This window comes from Pundamilia nyererei, unplaced genomic scaffold, assembly GCF_000239375.1.
Source record: "Pundamilia nyererei isolate P.nyererei 1_Seehausen unplaced genomic scaffold, PunNye1.0 scaffold00003, whole genome shotgun sequence".
NCBI classification, from domain to species: Eukaryota; Metazoa; Chordata; class Actinopteri; order Cichliformes; family Cichlidae; genus Pundamilia; species Pundamilia nyererei.
The window spans coordinates 112,071-123,158 of NW_005187404.1; the positions used below are offsets into that span (position 1 = coordinate 112,071).

At 41.8% G+C, this 11,088-nt stretch overlaps 1 protein-coding gene and 1 long non-coding RNA gene across 3 annotated transcripts in view; one reads left to right on the forward strand and one right to left on the reverse strand.

Annotated features, from left to right (window-relative positions):
- The window catches only part of LOC102201165 (uncharacterized), a 17,019-nt gene extending 6,411 nt beyond the window's left edge, over positions 1 to 10,608 (reverse strand). Inside the window, exons 1-2 of the long non-coding RNA XR_311395.1 lie at positions 10,599 to 10,608; positions 5,372 to 5,376 (exon numbers count right to left, since the gene is read on the reverse strand). This is a non-coding gene — a long non-coding RNA (uncharacterized LOC102201165). The remainder of the gene's footprint in view (positions 1 to 5,371; positions 5,377 to 10,598) is intronic.
- slitrk3a (SLIT and NTRK-like family, member 3a) overlaps positions 9,831 to 11,088 on the forward strand; it is a 7,294-nt gene continuing 6,036 nt past the window's right edge. The window contains exons 1-2 of one of the 2 annotated variants that reach the window (XM_005720542.1): positions 9,831 to 9,917; positions 10,550 to 10,637. The gene's annotated coding sequence lies outside the window, so the exon portion shown is untranslated. Of the gene's footprint in view, positions 9,918 to 10,257; positions 10,283 to 10,549; positions 10,638 to 11,088 lie in introns of those variants that run through there. The other variant, XM_005720543.1, reaches the window with a different exon arrangement.

The window sequence follows — 11,088 nt, forward strand, 5'->3', positions numbered from 1 at the left end:
TGAACCAACACATCAAGTTCACCAGAGAGAATATGAAAATTGACAGTTTAGCCTTCTTGGACTGGGAATTTTCCATCAGTAATGGGGGGCATTTAAAAAGTGATGTGTACTGTGTATAGGAATTTCTTTTATTTATGTATTAATCACATTATTTTATTGTATAATGCCTTGGTGCCACTGGATTTTAGCATGTCTCACACTCATACAGTTAAACAGATGGTGGGGGTCTGGTAAGGAAGTTGGGGGAAGCAGACAACTCCACAGGAAGAATCTTTTGTCTCTTTGAGGACTCTGGGGGGTAGCAAGGGAATGTGAAACTTAAGGTGTGAAACAGCTGTGTACTGCCTTTTGTTCCTGAAGAAGGTATTTAACTGAGAGTCATGCTAGGCTCAGGGAGACTTTGCTGACTGTCTGCCCCGCAATCATGCAGGCTCTCCACCAAGCTGGGTTTTTCTGTTCTTTGTGTTTTGATTAAAGACTGTTAGCTACCGCTCACCGCTTGTCTGCAGGCTTTATTTAATGGAAAACTTCCACAACAACTTTAAAACAACACATTTGGATCGTTATTTAAGGTTTGACTTTATCATCCACTGGAGCACAAACGGTGTGTCATCAGGATGCTACAACACAGAGCGAACAACAGCCCCACAGACAGAGCATCGAGGGAAGCAGAAGAACATCACATCAAGAAGGCTATGAGTAAATGTGATTATCCCATTTGTCAAAGCTGGGAAGGCACCTAAAGAAAGCTCCAGGAGAGAAGAAGGACAAATGCTGCCTAAGTGAAAACTCTTAGTGATTGCTTATATGTCAAGAGTACGGTAACAGCTGAGATGCATTTCCTTTAAACACAACATCTCTGTTGCTTTCAAACCCCAAAATATGTTCTCCCAAAATTTGGTCCACCCCAAGGATCAGGTCCCCTGGCACAGAGTAATATAGTGTATGCTGCTAAGTGCCAGTAGGATTGTCTTGAGTTATACGTCAGGGAAACCAAACAACTCCTGGCTAAGTGGATGGGCAACATAGAAGAGCTAACTCATCAGGCCAGGACTCCGCAGTCTATTTACACCTACAGGCCAGTGGACACTCTTTCAATGATGAGGATGTATACATCCTGGACAGGGAGGAATGCTGGATTTAGTGGGAAGTTAAGGAGACTATTTACGTGAATTTTTGGGAATTCCCAACATCATTAAATGACCACCAGGTTTTTTTTTAATCTAATGGTACAATGGACAGATAAAAATTCAAAAGTAGAAAATTACAGTGTGCACAAAGACAATACTGATAATGTGGATTATATAAGCTTAATTTCAGACAATACTTTAGACAGAAGACAGGTTGGCCTGACAAGATATTATACCAGGGCTGGATTAGACATGTAATCTGGCATACTGGGCATTTTGCTGGTGGGCCAACCCACCTTTGGGCGTATGGACCAGCCCAAAGGGCCAATCCTCACCTGCTGTACAAGCATTAATGTCAGCGGATTCATTTACTTTCGTTACTGACACTGGATTGGCCAATCACATCTCTTAATTCAACCGGTACCTTCCCTATTTTTGCTGTTCTCTCATGGAGCTTGTAGAAAAAAAGTTTAGTGTGGAAGAAGTGGTGAGAAGGTGGAGCTGAACAGCTGAGAGAAGACAATACAAAGAAAGTAAAAATAAATGCAGCAAAATGTGCCAAATTAATCAACATGTTAGATGTTGGAGCTGCTGCACCATAAGTAGTAGTACCATGACTCACAGTCACAAGAGGCTCCTGCTGCTAGCACCAGCTGTGAAGAAGTGAACAATAGATGGAGGGATATAATTAGGAAGGGAAAGATTCGGTGATTCAGGTAAAATGAAGGGCTATTTTCACCATGAGCCACTGCTAAAAGCTAAAGTAGGGGTGTCAAACCTCCACGGCAACTGTGCAGGAATAAAATATAAATTGTAAGACGGCAGAAATAAATAACAAACGGGAGAAATATATACAATCAATAGGAATATATACAGAACAAGAGAAAAGCACACAATAGAAAAGCCTCACATTGCAGAGCAAAGTGCTTTGGAAGAAAGACTTGGTCTCAAGGACTTGAGAACTAGGAGTTAAGACTGACTGAAGCTAATGTGAAGCTAGTATGACAAGCAGCTGTTGACTACCAAACCAGACACAATAGTGGTTGACAAGGAGCAGAAGAGGGCTGTTGTGACAGCTTTGACAATCTCAGCTGACAGTAACATCCAAAACAAGGAGCATGAGAAGATGCACGGAAGCCTCCAACTCCCATGCCTCTGGTAGAGGAACTGAGCATCAGGGTGACACACACCACCCCTGGTTGTGAAATGGAAATCGAATTTACATAAGCCTGCCTTTTATGCACCATCGTGATCTCTGTGTTGATTTGTGGCTTCTGACATGACATGACATGAAGTGAGGACACAGTCTTCAGTAAACAGGGCTTTGATATCTTCTTTCTGTTATATTTTAAAGATCAGCTTTTTCTTTCTTTTTTTTTTTACTCTTAAGACAGAGGTAGAGACTTTTAAAATTGGAGTGTTTGTTATTTTATTGTGAAACTACCCACATGTTCTGTGCCCTCTTCATCTGGTCTGTCCAGTTGCTTCTGTCAAAAGATATGGCCAGTCTCTTTTTATTTCTTGGATTTCTCTTAATACCATTTTGCCAAAGTACCTTTTGAGTTTACTCATGAAACTTAATCTCCTGGCAAACATGTCATTTATGCCACCAATCCCTACCCACCTTTTTTTTAAGACTTTGCAGACTCGTAAGCCTCTAAAATGGCACCACCAGTGTTGCTTTGGCCAGCAAGTCAAACCACTGAATCCAGCAAACATCTTGAGTGTAACAAGGACACACAAGTGACATCTCACAAAAAAGAAAAAAATATTGTATCATGCCCTGGGATGATAATGCATTCGCTTGACGTGTATTTTAGAGACACAGAGCAGAGGGTTTCTTCTGTGGAATCACAAGCACTGGCTTGAATGAGCACTAACCGTGCTGACAGCCACATTTAAGACAGAAATTGACGTAAACACCCCTGGTGGGATTCAGGCATCAATCTTTCTCAGGTCATTGTCTCTTTATTCTGGCATTCATACATTTTCCCCTGCTGGCAATCTGCCTTTGGTTAGTTCTGGTTCTGTTAGGTTTTTGTTAGCCTATTGGAATTATTTGACGACTGTGTGGCATGATTGATTGTTTTCAGTGATACAGTTAAGTACCTTCTCCATTAACAGCCTGCCAGCTTGCCTCTGTTTTCAGCCACTTTATAAGTTGAAAATGTTACATGTACACTCTGTAGTGTAGAATACTGTATGTGTGGTTTTCTATATCTAGGAACGTGGAAGAAGCAGAGGCATAGACTAACGAAATGTAGTGACAAGGGCAGACAAAACAGTGTCCAGTTAAATCATTATTCATTATCTAATTATGTAAGCACTTTACAATAAACTTTGAATTACCACAGCCAGGCTACTGGTTTCCTGTAATGCTGTCAGACGTTTCAGTAACAGTGACAATATTCGTACTATGTTTTACAGTAAGAGCGCAATAAAGATGTTACAAAGCTGTAATGTTCTCGCCAGACAATGACACCTACACTTGCTCTGTTTCACTCAGATTGTGTGTGAGAGAACAAAATGTCGACATCTGTTTTATATTTGGATGCTCTTTTGTCCTGAACTTCATCCGCACTGTTGGGCCAATCACTCAGATGTGACCACATTAAAGTGCTGCTCAGTGGCCAGCACACACAAGCACACAAAGAGAGAGGGAGAGAGTTCATAAACTTAGAAAGAATTCATTGAAGCAAACCCCGATGTGACATTTAACTTCTTCTCTGGCCCTGTATATTTGCAGTGTCTAATCCTGTGAGAGTCCACTTTACAACAGAAACTTATAATACCTGATATAAAAAGATCTACATGGAGTTTAGCTTGATTTCCACGAAGAATTTTATGTGGACTGCCAAAGAATATTGAAAAAAGAAACAATGTTCTGTGGTTCTGAATATTTCAAATTCAATATAAACATTAATGGATCTTTTCAAAGGATTTTTTCTTTGTTGTTTTTAAAGTCAAAGATCTCCCCAGCCACTGTTTCTTAAAACCTAGGTCAGGGTACATTCTCACCCTCACCCATTCTCGCACTCAAATTTCAAACAAGCCCAGGCATTGAACTACAAGACTTTGAAAGAGAATGTTGCTGTGGACTCCTTTTTTCAGACTCCTTATATCTTTAGCCTCTTACTGTAGGCAATCAAGACCTCTTATTATGTTCAATGGATCTGTGAGCCACTGCATAAAGTATTAATTTTCCATCCATCCATCCATCCGTCCATCCATTTGCAGGAGTCACCAGACTAATGAGAGATGCAAAGACCTCTCTCCCCTGCCAAAAGCTCCTCTAGGTCAATAACATAATCTGTATCCCACAATGGCCATTGACAATGGGTGCAATACACTGCACTCCTGGAGCACCCCCCACAGGATACTCTGAGGGAGTCAGTGAAATGCGCTCTCCAAGTCCACAAAATACATTTAGACTTGCTGGGAAAATATCACCTCAAGTATCCTTGAGGTCTAAACAGATTGTCCAGGGGTTCACAACCATGTTTAACATGTGAACTTTCCTCTTTTGTGCCCCACCCTAGACTTTCCCGTGGAAGTTGAAGAGTGTGATTCAGTTGAGGCACCCCTTCTGGATTGCATTCTTAAAAAAGGGGACTTGAACCCCAGTTTACCAGCCAGAGCCATTGGTGCAGGGATGCCAGGAAAACCAGGATGATTCAACAAAATACAGAGCATTGTGAATATTATCCACCAATGGGATTGAATGCTATGAAGTGAATACTATACTATGAATAAATTAAAATGCTATGTACGATACAATATATATACATAGCTTTCTTTCCAAGTATTAATAACATGCATGTGGACTTTAAACAATGTCTGTTCTTTTCATAAAAAAAATTCAGTGCAAAGCATGCAGTACTTCTGCAAGTACTGAGCACGTGAAAAGATATAAAATATAGAACAACAGCTATTTTGTGTCTCTAGTACAGCAGAGAGTACATAGATGTACTACACAAAGCTAGATGGTAAATGGCCTGCATTTGTATAGCGCTTTTCTAGTCCATAGGACCCCAAAGCACTTTACACTACATTCAGTCATTCACCCATTGGCGATAGCAAGCTACATTGTAGCCACAGCCGCCCTGGGGCGCACTGACAGAGGCGAGGCTGCCAGACACAGTAGGCACCAGTAGGCAAACAAGGGGTTAGTATCTTGCCCAAGGATGCAGCTTGGGATCGAACCACCGACCTTCTGTTTAGTGGCTGACCTGCTCTGCCACCTGAGCTACAGCCACCCCAGTGTGTGAAACTTACAAAGAGTGTAGGTCTTTTTTATTATTTAATAATAAAAACCTACCATTAGAGAACACAATAGTTTAACAACGTTTGTCACTAAGAATATTTTGAACATAGGACATATTCTTAACTTAATGACAAACACTTCTGTGTAAAGTAAGCTGTTTTTCCCAGCCAACATCAGACTCAAACAGAAAACAAAAGAAAAATATACAGACTTCCATGGTAATGAATATTGTGCATACTGATTTTAGATTTTCTTATAGGTGATGATAATAATAAAGAAATACATTGTATGTTTGTATTGTATGATACAAAATATCAAACTAAATCATGCTATCGTGTGGCACATAAATCTCAGATGGGTTTTTTTTCCTCTCCATTTTTTACCCACATCTTCTTTTGTCAATCTGTCCTTGTTAGTAAGTATAAATATAAGACAAGATAGAACTTGTAGGTGCCTAAAGGAAATCTGTCAGTCATGTAGTAACACTGACAGGCTCATAGGCAAATGGGTATAGCGGCACGGAGACAGACGGACATGAAAGAATGCAGCAGGTTGGCCAAATAAGCAGGCTATCAGGTAGAAAGACTGGCAGGCGGGTGGTCTGGTTGGCAGGCTGCCAAGTTGTGGTGTATGTGGACAGTGAGAAAGGCAGACCAGTGACATATTGGACACACTGACTCCCAAGCAGTCAGGGAGACTGGCATGAGGAGAGACAGCTAGATAGATAGACAGACAGATAGATAGGGAATTATTTGACTGTGCCTTCCACCATCCCTTGTGGTTCACAAAGGACATGAGGTATGTCACTGAAACCCCTGATGACAAGCAGAGAAACGGTAATGGAAAGTTTCAAAAGGTGAAGGCTGAAAAAGAAGGAAAGTTTTTGATGGACACAAAACTTTTTTTAAAACTTTTCTTTTTTTTAACAATGCAATAACCCATTAGCTTTTAAAACTGTCAGTTTAAATGCCCAACCATTATCTTAATTTCATGGATATTTTGCATATTTACATGTTATTTAAGCAGTCCTGCTAATCAACCCTTTGATAGGAATGTTTGGTTATAAGTTGCTAAAGCACTGAAAAAATACTTGACATATTATTATTGCTGTCATGTATTATTAAGCATTTATGAAATAAAGACACCCCTTTGCTGTTGTGGGTCCTTTTGTCTATTCATTGGCAGCAGTTTACTACAATACTCTTTATTGTCTCTGATGATTGATGTTGTCGGTGAGGTCAGTTTATTATTCAGTGATAACCTTAAAATGTTACCCGAATTTATACTCATATTTTTGCTTTCTCGATCAGCGTCCCTAGAGTGATGACATTGCTTGACAGTGCACTCACCCACTGACCTTTATAAACATTAACAGACCTACCATACCTTTCTAACTGAGAGAAAATATTTTTTTTTAATAAATGGAGTTATAATACACCAAATAGATTTAATAGCAGTACACCAGGTAAAGAAACAAAAACCTCAACCAAAGCATTTTTTCTGGTAAATTTAAATCTTGTTTTCATATCTTAACTGACAGTTATGATTTAGCACTACAATACTTTTGCTTCAACATCTATAAACGTATGTCATGGTCCCCTGGTCTTCCTGTGCCAACTTTCTGTTTTCTAGTTGTTTCTCTTCCCTGTTCTTTCTCTCTATCTGTCTCCCTCCTTTCTCAGTATATGTGTACGCATGTGTGTCTGTTTCAGGGGCGAGTTTCCTCCAGGAGCACCTGCCCTCCTGATCTGTACAACTGGAGTTGTCATCAATTTTCTCACCTGCGCACAACTGTTCGTTTCCTGTCTGCTACTTGAGGCTGAAGAAATCCCTCAGTTGATGCCAGATGTTGTACTAACAGTGTTATCCCCCCAACAAACAAACAAACACACACAACCCTGACAAGGATAAGCGGAAGAGGATGGATGGATGAATGGATGGATGCTTCCAGTCTTTGGAGACTTTGAGAGATTATAGTGGAGATAAATATATGGACTTATCTGCCTGTTACCTCATTCCCCAAAACAGCTTTATGAACTTGTTTACTTCCAGTGCTCACATTAAACCTGTTGAGCATTTTTTTCATCTTAGCCTTGACATCGTGACCTCATGTCTTTGTGTTATACAGATTACATTTTTATTATTTACTGTCCTTCTTTGCCCTTCCTGTGACATGATACTTGTCAAACCCAAGCATATCAATGTTTTGCTGTAACATTCAAAGTGGAAGCTCTAACTAGTAGTCTCATTAGCACTGATCTCCAAAGTGTATGTTAGTGCAGCTGTACTGTGAAAAACTCTGGCCATCCATGTCCGGTGAGATGAATGAAGGGTTTGTAGTGGCCTTATGTCAGTCTTTTTGACAGTAGCTGACAGTCTGAAAGGGTGAATGATGGCTACTCATGAAGAAGAATGGCAGTTTTACAGTCCACCAGATGCTCTCACTTTTTTCTATTCTCCTATCTATTTTTGTGTGTCCAATATGTGTCTGTCTATGGGTGTGCACTGCCTAAGGCTTGTGTGTATTTTATTTATCGTTATAGAATGGTGACTGGTCTGGAAAACCAAGGGAAAACACATCAGGCAAAACATTTCCATCATGTCCCACTAACACGTCTGTAACTCCAGAAGTAACTCTTGATAGATGTTTTTTTCTTTGTTGACACCACTGTGTGTTGGTGTCAGTTATTTTAATATGACATGGCGTGAGACAGGCACTGAACTGTGCAGAAATTGGGAAACACATTTACAATATGAATAGGAAGGTTCTCTGTACTCCAAGATTCAACATTTTTTGCTATGAACATCACTATTTATTAACATTGCATATGTGCAGAAAGCATGAATGTCCCCAGAGCTCAGTTTAGCCTGGAGTAATCCACCATGACATGCGTGGTAAATCTCTACAGGATTGTCAAATGGGGAGGTTTGCTTGTCTATTACCATGACAGGACACTTTCAAAAATGACTAAAAAAACAAAAACAAAAAATACAGTTGCGCCTACACAAATAGACTTAATGATTATCAATTTTAGCTAACTTATCCTGCTTTACTCGGAGAGGTACTGAATAATTTTAATAAGACTTGCTACAGCCTTTAAAATACCTGCGCACAGTATCCTTTCTCTAAAGTGACTTTAATGTATCATAAATATAATCAGCAGTCGTGTTATGAGAGAAGGATTCCAGCAACCCGATATCGTCGCTGATTTTAGTGACGTTTCATTGCGTAAACTTTTTTTTTTGCCTTGTGCTGCAACCACAGCTACTGTAACGATAATTCAGCAGTCCACAGAAATCATCCTCCTCCTTGCAGAGATACAAGAACTTTGCAAGTGCATCCCAGTCGTCTTCGTGAGCTGTGGCTTGGTTTGCCGCTCACAACACGGGCTTGTGTTGCCCGCTGGAGGCGAGGCGGGGGAAGACACGCAAGTGGATGAGAAAAATGAAGCTTTCTGTGCTTCTCTGTCTCTCTCCCCCGCCTGCTGTAGATAGTCGTGGCCACCCTCTGCGTCTCCACAGCAGTGAGAGGAGGTATTGGCAGGGTGAGGGGCTGCTAACTCCACAATTTGCTCTCGCAACTAACGCCGAATAAATATGCTCAGCGAAAGAACTGAGTATCATTGTGATTATAATTAGATAAGCCTCATAAGGAGAGAGAGAGGGAGAGTCCTGACTGTCATCCACAGGTTTCGTAGTTTCACCCAGCCCGCACGGCTCTCGCTCCCAGACTCTCACTCATTTATTTATCTATTTATCCGTGACGCGCGTCCCCGCCGCGAAAGCCCGAGCGCTCCCCACTCTCTCTTCCCTTCCCCTTCTCCTCTCGGCAGCATCCAGAACCATAGAGCAGCCGTCCCCATCACTCGCTTTCCTCCCCTCCTCCTCTTTCTCTCGCCGCCAGATCGCTCTCTCTCTTTCTGCGTCTCTCACCCCCTCACCCCCATCCACCTCCCCAGCTCTGTCCCTCATTCCTCTGACGCACGACAGGGAAACATACCCGAGGAAAAAAAGAAAGGGAAAGAAAAAAAGATAGCAGCTGACCCAGCCACAGTCGATATGATCCACAGATTCCTTCTACTGCTGAGCCGGAAAGAAACGCGGTCCTGAAACCGAGAGGAAAATACTTGCACCCAGCTATACCGTTGTTGAGCGCGCACCCGGGGGGCGGCTGTGGAGAAGGAGGGAGGGGGGAAAGTGGTGGAAGGGGAAGTGGACGGACACAAGCCGAGGACTTGCATTTTAAGCAAACTGCTTTGAGAGGGAAAAATGTAGAGGAGAAAGAAGGGAAGAGAGTCAGAGTAACCGGAGAGTGAGAGTGGCAGAGATCGCATTCCTATCACGTCTTCATTTCTTCTCTCTTTTGCCTCAGCCACTGAGAGATCGAGAGAGAAGAAGAAGGAGAAGAAGAAGAAGAAGAAGAAGAGAGGGCGAGAGATAGAGAGAGAGGGAAAAGGAGAGGAGGGGAGAAGGAGATCTAACAAGATTCAAACTAGTGGTCTTTCCCCGATGCTTTGCAATTGGTGAGTGGTTATAGGCTGTTTCCATGTGCATGTGCATCATATGGGAAGCCTTACGCAGATGTGTGCATGAATGTGTGTGTGTGTTGCCGTGCTTATCGGTGTCTGCATAGCCACAGACTTCAAAATGGGACAACAAGCGTTCTTCATATATCGAGGATAACGGATCACCGGCATCTAGTTAACTGATCAGTGGCCGTTCGTTCTTTATTCGGAAATTTCCTGCCAATGTCACGACGAAAGCCTACTGCATTATGCTTGGCATGTATTTCAATAAGCGCTCTGCTCTCTGCTCTGTCTTGACAGCAACGGTTTCGTGTGTGTGCGCGCGCGCGCGAAGAGGGCATATTCTCTATTTTTTTTGGACTGTAAGTTGTGCAGTATAATAATTTCACCATAACTTAGTATGATTTAAATTCAAGTTTAATCCTTTTCCAGGTTGTACTGGAATTACCACGCAAGATAAGCAGTACTTTTAACTCATCCCCGGCTCATTTACATGCGCATCTCTTCCTCTTTCCATCCTCAATGCCCTCCTCTCTCTCTCTCTCTCTCTCTCTCTCTCTCTCTGTGTTTCCTCCTGTTCCTTTCTTACGCCTCGGTCACCCCCCCATTTCTCTTTCTCGTCCTCACAGCCGGACATCGGACGCTAAACGGGACGCACCGGGCAACAACAGGACACACTGCAGGAGGATATGTGAAGTTGGAATCCTACTAAACTAAGTACGTATGTTAAACGATCTGATACACCCCAAGGGAATATAAAACGGCGTTTAGTATATACATATATATTTTTTAAATTTTCTTTAAATTTTATTACTACCTTTTTGGCATCGCATCGGCGCTTTTTTGATCCCCACTACGGAAGTTGAAACGATAAATCGTGGAGGATTATGCACAGAGTTGGGAATGAAAACAGTGAATTTTTCAACGAGGGAATTGCATGAAGGATTTTTTCCCTACTTTTTTCCGTCACATCATTTTTGGGGATTACAAAACATGTTTTCCGTCTTTTTTTTCTTTCGTTTTTTTACCCTTGTCGCTGGGCTTTTGATTTCAGCACCACGGACAGCGTCTTCACTCCCACAGACAGTCGTAGGGCATCTCCCTGGATTTTTTAATGCCTTCGTTTGAACGGAGAGAGCTGTGCGTGCATGTATGAAAAGTCACAGCA